Source organism: Crocuta crocuta, unplaced genomic scaffold (assembly GCF_008692635.1).
Source record: "Crocuta crocuta isolate KB4526 unplaced genomic scaffold, BGI_CrCroc_1.0 scaffold113, whole genome shotgun sequence".
NCBI classification, from domain to species: Eukaryota; Metazoa; Chordata; class Mammalia; order Carnivora; family Hyaenidae; genus Crocuta; species Crocuta crocuta.
Genome location: NW_027530368.1, coordinates 4907979 through 4920227, shown reverse-complemented (window position 1 = coordinate 4920227; position 12249 = coordinate 4907979).

The window sequence follows — 12249 nt, the reverse complement described above, 5'->3', positions numbered from 1 at the left end:
GGCACTTGCTCTATTTTTAATGCACTTGTGATAAACTGACACCAGGGTTAGACATTACTTTTCAAAGCTCGAGGTAGACTGAATCGGCGTGCTAGATCGGCCTCTAACCAAAACTGTAAACTTCAGGACCAGCAAACTCAGCCCAAGGCAGCTAATCCCCTTCCCCACGCGGCTGATTGGCAGCCCTCGTTTGCCAACCTACCCTCTCATTCACTGATCCACCAGCGTGACTGTTAAGAACTATAAAGTCTTTTTGGTTGTTTGTTCTTGTTTTAAGCAAAATGGAAAACCTTTCTATTTAGTAGGGTTGTTGGGGGGGAGGGGAACGGGCAAAGATAAACCCCAGCCTTTAAGACTTTGACAATTGTACGTAAATATAGATGTGTAAATATAGGCACATGCATATTTTTATGTAAAACTGATTTTTAAAAACTGAAAAGAAATCTATACTCTTACTGATACCATCGCAATGCAGATGGGAAGGGAAGAGTATGTAGTCCAGTTTCGTGCAGTGAGAAAATAATGGTGCGTGCTGTTAACATCCCAGAACGCATAGCTTTCCACACCTGTTGGCTTAGAATGGCAGGCAAAGCGCCCAGGGTATTCCGTTTGGATTTCTTCTGCTAAGCAAAGATCTTGAATTCTCCAAGGTGCTGATAGTGACTGCCGACTCCTCTCTCTAGTCACAGACATAATGCTAGTTTGTGATCCTCTTAGAATCACTTGAGCAGGACCTAAATTCTTCTCCCAGTCAACCCAAGACTCCGATAATGCCTGGGGCGATTCAAAGTTGAGCACTGCAGCAGGCCCCTGACCCTGCAATCGGCCACTTTATTAAAAAAAAAAGAGTCCTTACCTGGGTTCCCTACGGGCCTCTCTGATCCATTCCTGAAGTGGCCAAGAGCAAATGCTGGGGTGGGGGTGGGGAGGGGAAGTGTCAACCTAGGATGGTAATGCTCAAAGTAACTGCCTAGCAGGGTCTTGGGGCTCACTAAGGGGATTATGAGCTGTTTTCCTTCTTGCCTCTATCCCATCCTTTAAAGAGAAAACTTATTTTTGGAAAGCATATACATACATGTTATTTAGGCTTTTATACCATGCCATATGGGCAAGAATACCACTTTCATTATGCTTTATAACCTATCCCTGAATCTGTCTTCTCTTCCTCCTTTACCTGTTCCGTGTTTTGAACCCCAGGAAGTCCATGGCTACAAGGTGATTTCCTGCAGGTCAATCTGGTTTTTGTGTATTTCTGTGTGTGTGTGTGTGTGTGTGTGTGTGTGTGTGTATCTAACTCTTGGATGCAGTATGTTTAGGTAGCTGGCTACTGAGTTTTAAAATCCTTTCTGGGAGAAGATGACCCAAAGACCCTTTTAGGGGTGTGGATTTTCTCATTCAGATCTGTGACTATGGGATATTTTGTTTGCAAAGATCTCTGGGGATGGGGAGGGGTGTGTGTGTGCTATGTGTGACTGATCATGATTTCTTCATTAGTATTTATTACATGGATGATTTTCTTATGCTACATTCTTCTGAAAGAAGAAACTGCCGAGCACTGCTAGAGTCAGCTATTAAATGGCTGAAGAAATTGAGGATCTTTGTCTTCTCTCAAAATCCTAAGATGAGAATTAGTAAGGGACCCAATTCCAAGATTTATCCAAAATTTTAAGTATGATTTCTTACTCTGGGTGGGGGAGGGGGCAGTGAGTTAATGGGGGCATTCTTCAGTTTAGCTTTTACCTGAGAACCAAACTTGCCTTTACCCCTGTCCCCAGAATTGGTGCTCCGGGAATATTGCTGTTAACCATCAACATTGGGGGCCATCTTCCTAATGGTAAACACAGCCTAGAGAGGGGAGCAACAGATGAGAGAGTATGGAATTCTGTTTCTAGCTGTTTACTTCTTTATGTAAATATGACGCCAATGTAAATCCTGTGTCAAGATCTAGAGAATGGTGCTTTTTACTACAGTTAGCACATGCATTTTTAGAACTACTACCTGTTTTAGAGAATCTTTGCTGTGTATATGTAAACTTCTGTATTGTCCCACCGTTAACAAATAAATTATTTCATTATTAAAGGAATTTGGGTCTTCCTGTTCTTTTGTGCCCTTTTGGGGGGTTTTTACTTCCAGAACTGAGTTAATCAGATTTCTTAATTTCATAGAATATTCACTGGCCAAAAGTTTTCAGCTCTCGGGCTCTGTGAGAAGACTACATTGTGTGGCTCGGGCTGAGCTCATGTATTGATCAGAACCAATGCCCGTGTAGCTGCCCCTCTTACCTGTTCTCTGCTCCACACTCGCCCTTGCGTCTCTGATCACCATGCAGTCACCTCTGATGTGGGCAACCAAGATGGCACCCAATCTCTCCAGCCCATGCTCTGCTGAGAAGACAGATGGAGTCACAATTTAACATCACATAGTTGTGGAATAAAGTTGGGCAGGGACGATATCATGAGAAATCACAGAGATGGTGGTATTCGAGTTGGGCCCTGGAGAAAGTAGATGTCGGCGAGGACAGGAGCCCAAAGCAGAGGCAGGTGTTTGAGGAAGGGGGCAGCCCCGCACAGCTGGGGTGTGGCCTGGAGGCCACAGCATGTGGCAGGTGACGGGACCCACGCAGGGAGGACATACGGTGAAAGACACGGGAGATTTACCAAGAGGAAAGAAGGCACCTGCTTTAGGGGGTTGGTTTATATACATTCATTCAACAAATAGGGATTGAGCGCTGGCTCTGAGCTGGGCTCTGTCATATAGAACTGAGGACATATCTATGGACAAAACACAAAACCCTGCTCTCTGGCACCACTTTCTAGTGTCACTGACTGGCTCTGGACCTTGATCAAGTCCTGCCCAGCAAGCCTCTGAGCTGAGCACCGTCCCAACCTAACTCTTCTTGCTCCCTCAAGAAAGCACTGGCCCAGAGTCCAGAGGAAAGAAAAAGGCAGCTTTCTCCTTCTTGACCAGGGACCTCCTATTCTTCAAACCACCTAAAAATTCTGAAAGGTTTCTATGGGGCCCTGGAAGTTATCCATGATGGTGTACAGCCTGCTGGGCTTGTTAAAAAAAAAAAAAAAAAAAAAAAAAAATGGGGGNAAAAAAAAAAAAAAAAAAAAAAAAAAAAAAAAAATGGGGGGGGATCTTTCTGGTACTTCTACTTGGGAGAAGTAGCCTTTCTCTTCTGCTTTCTCCAAAAAACATGAGCCGTGCGCTGGGCCAGTCTAGGATGGGAGATTCTAGAATCCACCTCTGTGGACAGATTCCAAACCAAACCCACCAGGCACTGAACTGTCAGCAACACGGACGAAAGCTGCATCGGGCCCCGGGACCAGGCCCCCTGCTCACTGTGGCTGAGGGACAGGAAGCTCTGGGCCGCAGATAATCACGGAGGCAGCGCTCACATAAAGAGCCACCCCCACAAGATGACAAATCTTATTCCCAAGGTTTCCTGACTTTGCTCGCTCACAGCAACAGCCCGATGAAGTGTCCTTCTTTCTGCCGTATGGGTCCATGTCACCAAAATGGTCAACTCATAGGTCCTGAGGGCTCTGCCTCAGTGCCTCTGGGAGCTCCAACATCAGCCCTGCTGGTGACTACAGCCACTGTCCCTGTTTCTCAGAAGAGGATGCGGGGGGGTGGGGGGCACGCGCGCACGTTTGGCCCTGAGTCCACAGAGCTGGGGGGCTTGAACTCCAGAGCCCACATTCCTTTGCCTCAATTTTTGCAAGAGCAGTGTCAAACTTTAATCAGTTTTCCATATATAACATTTTCTTTTTTAAGCCTTTGGATGCAGCGATTTTCTGCGAAGGGGCCTTAGGCTCCAGTTAATGAGGCAGAAACTGGGAATGCACAGGACAAGTGTGGATTGTCACTGCTAAGTCATTGTCCTCCCCTCCATCTTAACGTGCCTCTCTGCCCCTCGTGAGGATTAACCCTTGATCTTGAAACCCATGGGGGTCTTGTGACAATAACCCAGCACGCTCCTAGAGGAAGACATTCTGTACAGGACTTGAAGACGTTCTTTCTACACAAGTCTTTTTGGTCATAGACCATGTGACATCACTTCATTCAACCAGTATTTACTTAACACACTTCCACGTAGGCCTTGGAGTTTCCCTTAATCAAGTGCCACTTTGGTCCACCTCTTAGAGGTCACCATGACCTAGACGAGGAGGGACACAGCAACCCTCTCTGCAAAGACACTCTGGAAGCCTCTTGTTCCCGTTGCCCACCTGGGCCTGCCCACTGACTAAGGGCATTGGGCCTCCCATGGCCGAGGGCCCCACAGGAAAGAACCCTGCAGGAAGCATTGTTCAGGGGTTGGCACGGACCAGGTGGCAAGTCGGCCCTCTGCGTGCTCTGTCCCATGTGGAATTCACGGGACATCCTTGTGGGGACCACACAAAGCAGATGGGGCTGCTCCGTGACTAGGGGAGAACGCTTGTCCAGAGGAACAGGGAGCCGCATGCCGGACAAGAGTCACTGACACCCTTTCAGCAGACAGGAAGGCAGCCTCTGCCAGGCCACGGCCTCCGGGACGCTCCCTCAATGTGCACAAAGGCAGCATCTCTGGTGAAGACAGGCTCAGGATTTAGTGGGACAACTGAGGCAAGAGTAGGTGCAGAGCAAAGGGTCAAGACAGAGCTGGCGGACTGGGGACTCACGGGCTGGAGAGGTTCACGGAGGTGCTGAGGGGAGAGAGAAGAGTCCTTCATCAGATGCTCTTGGCCTGACCTGGGGGGCAGACGTGAGCTATGACAGTCATGGTAGGGAGCTGTGTGTCAGGAATAGGTCTACCTTCAAGGAAACCATGGGCCCGGGAGAGAAGACACCTGCGAGGGCCTAGAGGATAGAGGAAAGGGAGAAGCACCAGCCCAACCGACTTGCTGGCCACCCAGATGGCCAGGCTGGAGAACCCCCCGGCAGTAGTCCCCAGCCCTGCCCCAGTAGGTCTGGGAGACCCAAACCATCTCCTGGAAAGGTCATTTAGTTAAAAATGTCTGACAATTTCTTGCCTTGCCTCACTGATGTTCCCATCGCCCAAAAGGGAGAAGACACTGTTATCAGGGAGCACTGGAGCGAATTCTCGTCAGGAGCCGAATGAGAGATTGTCGGGGGGAATACAATGTCCTCTAGATACCCTGGATGGGGGTCCCGGGTGATGGTCGAGCACATGGACTCTGGTCAGACGGATCCAAGAGCCAACGCCAGCTCTAGCCTTTATGCTCCGGGTGACCTGGGGCAATTGTGCTGGGCTCTATTTTCCTACTCTGTAAAGTAAGGATAGCAATAGTATTTATTTCCTGGGACTGTTGGGGGATTACGGAAGAAAGGGTACAGAAAGAGCCCAGCCCCGTTCCTCACTTTCAGGAGCATTCAGCACATAGGAGCAATCAGGATTCCTTTACCAGCAAGGAGAGAAGCCCCGACACTGTCAGAGACGCAACTAAGGTTTTCAGAAGACAAAATTCTAACATTCAGGAAAGATATCAGCCTAGAAGGGAAAATTACATGAGATGGCAGGAAGTGTTCAAATATGTTGTTCTGACTGTGCTATTTAGACAACAAACAGCAGGCAGGAAGTGGTTAAACTGACAGGGGGAGACAGAGAAGAGTGACTCAGGGACAGAATGTGGCCACAGGTGGGGAAAGGGGCGTTTTTTCAGATTGGATCTCACCTAGGTGCTGTTCAAAAAGTCAAAACAAATCCTAAAACCCCTCCAGCCCTACAGGGCAGTTCAGAGACTCTCAAAGGAAGACCAGGAAGTACAGGGCTGGTTAAACCAGAGAGACCCTTGCGAAAATGCCTACGTTTTACAGGCTCCTCCTCAGAAGAGTGGGGGGACCAGGTTGGCAGGGGTTTTTCTAAAAGCAAATTCAGAACAACAATAGCTAGAGGGCTAGCCAGTCAACAAAGACTCCACACTTCAAGTGTGAACTCTGCAGCTGCCAGGGCTGTGACAGTTCTCCACAACTTGGCAATTAAAAGCTTTGGTCAAAGCAACTGCAAGACAAGCACAGACCAGCACAGGACATGGAACAGCATGGGGCCCAGAAGAGGCCTTAGTGGAAACAGATGACCAAGAGAGGCCTTGGGTGAGGCACCGCTTTCTCTTCCCCACGCTTATATCCCTCATTAATGGGCAAAACCACTGTTCAGAACTCAGAGCCGGAATCTCATTGCTTTCCCTGAAGAATGGGTGTGTGATTCCTCAGGGAAAAAGTGACTCATTAAATGGGTCACCTTTCTCTTATTGCTTAGGCTGTCAGGAAGCTCAAAGCCAAATTCACACCTCGCTTTTAGGAATTACGTGAGACCCGGAGACTTGGATATTTAGATCTAAATTCCCCTTAGTCTTTTCCCTGACCTTCATTTTTATTTAAAATTTCTTCTTCTATTTTAATATATGTAATTTTGGAAGTCATTTTAGGCTTGCCTTTGTAGAGAACAGGGAGGACACAGTTGTATAAGAAAGAGCACTACCGGTGTATAATAATTTAAAAAAATGTTCTGGTCCTCTCTTCGGCAAGCAGAGGAAAGGGAGGTTGACTAAGCAAAGGCTAAGGTTATTGGGGTCCAGAGCGGAGATAGTGAAGGTGAGTGTGGTGTTTTTTTAAGCAGTGGAAATAAACTTGCCCAAGACTAGTAGGGAACTGCGTCAGGGCTGAAAGCAATCCCTACTTGTGTAGAGGAACTGGGGCTCCTCTGGGGGTTTCCGCAGAGGCTGGAGGCCGTAGCAGAGTTGGCCTGGGTCTGAGTCACCTGTCAGAAGCAGAAGGAACACCACCCTTTCTCCTCCCTGCCTCCGACCCTCAAGAAAGTTCATTGGATTACAAGTAAGTGAGGAAATTGTTTTCGAGTCACTAGCCTGGAATGTGCTCTGTTGTGTATTTTCAGAGAGAAAATCGCTTGCAAATTTCAGCATTAAACTCCTTGTGGTCCATGGAGATTAAATTAGTGGATGCAGGTCTATCTGCAAGAAGGCATCCGGTGGCATGGAGGGAACACGGACCCCAACCCTGTCCCATTCAATACGAATAATTTGGACTCCGGTATGGACGGCATATTCTTCACATCAGAGGAATGACCCAAGGTGGCAAGTGGCACTCCTTAGGATTGCCTCAAGGAAGCAGGATCCGAAACTTCTTGAGCGCTACTGTGAGGGGGAGTCTCAGACACGTGCATTTGAAGAGAGGAGTGCAGGCCCCCCGCCCTGTCCTTGGCTGTGGACATGCCAGTCCCAGAGGGGACTGCCACCTATTGCTGCGAGTCAGAGAGGAAAGGGGGCTCAGTGGCCAGAGTCTAGAGTGAAGGGGCGACGAGAGTGAAGCCATGGGGAGGTCACCGGGAAGCTGGTCTGCCCCCAGGATCTCCCACACACCATTATCCTTTAAAATAGACCTCAGATCCCAGCCTCCCAGTGCAAACACCGCCTGTGGAACAGACGTCTCTCAGAGGAACACTAGAGACTCTTCAGCAGCAAGTCCCCCCTGACCTCACCTTGGCCACCCTCCCTGACCTCAGCCTACCACCCTGTCCCATGGGCTGTTCCCTGAACACCCCTGGCCTTTGCACTTGCCACTCCTTCCACCCAGAATGCCCTCCCCTGACACCCCCGTGGCTTTCCCCTCCCTTCACTCACATCTCTGCACGGAGGTCACCTTATCCCCGAGGCCCTCGTGACTCCCCCCATACAAAACTGCACATCCTTCCTTCCCACCCACTCTCCCTCTCATCCGGACTCATCTCGTCATAGCACAGGACATTCGGTTTTGTCTGTCTGATGTTAAAACGGGGCTCTGCAAGAGCAAAGACAAGTCTCCACGCCGGAGGCGCCCCGGCACCCACACCCGCACCTGGCACGCAGCGTGCTCAGCTGTCCCCATCTGCAGGCTGACAAGTGAGGGACTAGGAGCAAGAGACAGACTTCAAGCTCACGGCTGAGGCAGGACGAGAGTCTCTGGGGTCACGTGGCCCAGAGAGTACAGGGTCAAACACGGCAAGTGAGGGGTGCACTATAAATAAAGGACTTTATCACGGACAGGGTCAGGAGGGAAGGCAGAACACCACGGAAAGTACCTACGTTTTACAATAATCCACGGGACTTGGTCAAAAACAAAAGCAATTTGATAGAAAACAATCTGGTTGGAGAACAAGTTGGTGGGGGTTGTGGTAGGGGAAACAATTCAGCCCAAAGGACAATTTGGTGGAAAAATAGTCCACATTATTTTTTTTTTTTTAATTGGGACTTGGGATGCCTGGCTGGCTCAGCCAGTAAAGCATCGGACTTGGGCTTAGATCATGATCTCATGATTCATGAATCCGAGACCCTCATCGGGCGACCATGAGCCCCGCTTTGGGTGAGGCCCCACTTCTCTCTCCTTCCCTCTACCCCTCACTCACTTGCACCTTCTCTAAATAGCTTAAGATCAAATTTTTTAATGGGATTTTGATGTAGAATGGAGGTAGCATACATCCTTTTGTACCTTCGACTATTTTTGCCTTATATTTCTAGTTAATATTTCAGCCACCTATCTTAATTCTGTACATTTTCAAAATGTATTGTGAGGCGCTCCTGGGTGGCTCAGTCAGTTAAGCATTGACTCTTGATTTCAGCTCAGGTCATGATCTCAAGGTTTTGGAGTTCAACCCCCCTCACTGGGCTTTGTGCAGCACGGAGCCTGCTCGAGATTCACAGTCTCTTCCTCGCTCTCTGCCCCTCCCCCGCCTCTCAAACATTTAAAAAGTGTACTGTCAAATGCCATGCACATAGACAAAGGTGCAGAGAACATAAATGTTCTGCTTAGTGAATTATTGTAAAGTAAATGCCCACATAAACCCCACCCACTTAAGAATCAAGACACAGCTGGCCCCCCCATATCCCCAGATACCCTTCCCGACACATCATCACAGCTACTCTGCTTCGGTCATAATCACATACTTTCTCTTGCCTTTATGATTCTGCCTCCTCAATGTGCATCTCTACACACTGACTTTGTTTTGCCTATTTGTTTTGGATTATTATATAAATAGAATCACACCATACATGTTGGTGTCTGGCTTCTTCCACTTACAATTATGACTGTGAGGTTTGTGTATGGCTGCCATACATTCAATTTCCTCACTATTCTGTGAAGTTTGTAATGGCAAAATGTTGAAAAACAATCTGAATGTTCAAGATCGGGGATTAGTTACATAAAGTATGGAGAAGATACTATGTCATCCTATTTTTGCTAAAAAGGAAAGAGAAAAACAAGAATAATGGAGAAAAATGAAGGAAAATATATCCATGTAAATGTCCATAATAGAGAAAGGTCTGGAAGAATAAGCCATGTTTGACCTCGGAGGGGGGGGGTGGGGGAGAGGGGAAGGAAGGAAAGTGGGTATAAGGTTCCTCATGGAGTTTCTTTATAGGTTTTTGGATTGACCTAATTTTCTGGTTTTCCTATAATGAGCACTCACTGCTTTTGTAAAAACAACAAATTACTAAAAGGAATTTAAACAATGAAAAAATTAAGCAATCAAGTAACAAAAGGATTTGAAATTTGGGGGAAGTTTTCAGAGAGCTCTTCCTCCCAGTTTATTTTCCGCCAATTAGGTCTGTTTGGGAATTTGCAAAATTTTTTATTTTTATAAATTGGTAAAAAAGAAGGTTTCTAGTTACAGTGAACATGTTCAGAAGTTTTACAGATACCTTAAGTACTGTTTAGTTAACCAAGACTTACTGGTTGAACATTTCAGCTTTTCAAATTCATTTCCACCCATTTTGTCTTGCCTTCCTCTATTTATAATAGATGAAAACAAATTCATTTTTACCCAGTCTTTGTGTGGACTGCTCTAGCAGATTGAATTGAACATTCTGAAGAGGGGCTTAAACTCTAACTCAGTTCAGCCATTTAGCATTTGAGCAACACTGAGCCAGCTAACCTCTCCTACTGTCAATTTTCCCATCTGTTAAATGGAGATAAAACATACATTCCAGGGTTTTAGAAATTAGAAATTGCCAAATCAACAAACTAGGATTTACCTTCAGGCCAGCTTCTCAGCCTTGGCACATTCAGGGCTGCTGTGGACATTCAGGCCTAGAGAATTCCATGTTGGGGGCCTCCCTGTGCACTGTGGGAAGCTTAGCAGCCCTGGTCTCTGCCCACAAGATGCCAGTGGCACTGCCCTCCACACCTCTCTGAAGCCCGTGACAATCCAAAAGGTCTTTAGACATTGTTAAATGTTCCCTGAAGGGCAAAGCCACCCCTATTACCTCAGCAAGTGGTCCCCTTTCCCCACCGAGCCTGCTTATTAGCCTCTTCAGCCTGCACCTGGGCCAGCGCGGTCTCCCCATCAGACAACCCTTTCCATCCAGTCTTATGCCTGTGCCCCTTACACAGTAGGCCAGAATGCACATCAAAGAGGGACATGAAAACGACGACGTGTGCTTTTGCTCCAGATTCTTCCCCTGACTCTTCCATTTCAGGCAAGTAATCTGACCTTTTAGGGTTTGCTTTATGGTCCTGGGCTAAACGCCAGTGTTACCTGTAAGAGATGGTACTTTTCTTCCCCAACTTTTGTACCTGCCTAAACCCATGGATGAGAATCTGTCTGAGCACCTTGGACAGGGAGGTGTGGGATGGGCTCGGGTGCCTAAGAGGAGGTGAGGAAGACAGATGTGCTGGACAAGGGATGGATGGTGGTCAGTCCTGGAGAGAACAGGCACCCATATGTCACTCAGCAGCTTCATCCTAAAGTGGCAGGACAGCAAAGGAGGGGCTGCCTGGTGTCCCTAGGAGGGTAAAACCTGAGACCCAGGCTGCTAGTGCCCGTGCCTGGCACGAAAAGTGACACAACCACGTGGCCCAAAGGAATCACGTTAACAGGACACGAGCATCTCCATGAGAACAGGGCGCCAGGTGTCCACGACTAGCCTCCCCTCTGCCCACAGGCTTCAGTGCTGCAGAAGGTTCTGGGAGGGCTCCCAAAATGACGGAGACTGACCTTCTCAACAGCCCAGATGTAATTAGCTTAATTTCAGAAAAACATTTTAGACGGTCAGTTCCTACACATCTCTGCATTTGTGACCCGGGGCCCAGATGCATTACTCATGGAGAGGTCATGTTACCTCCCTCCCTATAACACTTCCATAGCTCCGTGCTACTTAAGGATGAAGGCCCTGATTGCACATAGTAATCAGGTGCTCACTCCCCACAACTTGCTCCCAGAACAGACATCAATAATCAATCACGACATCTTTCTGGCTGTGTCTGAACACAGGCAGGACCAGAATGCTTTGCAGCACCACTCACCAGGCAGCTGCAGGGATCTGGGTTGGTACTTGAGAGGAAGTCAAGTATTTTCTCTACTTTAGGATCTACTTCCACCATCCCTCCCACACACACACACACACACATTTTACTGCTTCTTAAATCAGGATATACCATTGGCACATACATTTATGTTTTTTCTTTTTCCAAAAATATTAAATTTATAATGTACTTTTTAATTGAGTGCATCTTAAAGCTGAAGGAATCCACCATCAATTATCCCTGGCCTTCTGGAACCACCTCAAAAGTCCTACAAGACCCTCCACACCTGGTTCTCTGGGTCTCCCCACCCACAATGACTCAGTTAGCCAGCCCAGCTCCACTGGTCCTTGCTCCCTTTCCTCACCATCCTCTCTCCACCCTACTTCTTCTTGGGAAACAGCCACTTGTCTTCAGCTTAAAGATCTCCTCTGTGGAGCCCTTCCTGATCCCTACCACGTGACCTCATGCTCCCAGCCCTGCAAAGGTAGGAGTGGGGAGGGGACACAGCACAGGGCTACTCTGAGGCCTGGGGTTCCTTTACAGAGCTGCCTCCTTCCTCAGACTGTAAATCCCCAGAGCTCGGGGCTCACCTTACACACCTGCTAGGGTAGAAAGATGTTCTAATAGGAGCCCAGAGAAGTGGGGCAAGGGTAGGCTGGCCAGCCCCAGCAAGTCTCACAGACTGCTTTGAAGAATTGCCCCAGTCCAGGCTGAAAGGATTGCTGGCCCACAGTACGTGAGCAGTCAGAACTTGACAGCCAACGTGTGAACCCACATGGAAGAACACAGCAGCCAGGTGGAAGGGGTGGTCAGAATGGCCTGACCAGAGTTTGCTCTCCTTACAGCCCAGCCAGGGAAGCCATATTCGTTATCTGGATTGCTTGGCAACAGTGGACTTTGGACAAGACAGTGACTGATGGGACTAGAGCGTGTGGTGGCATCAGCTGACAG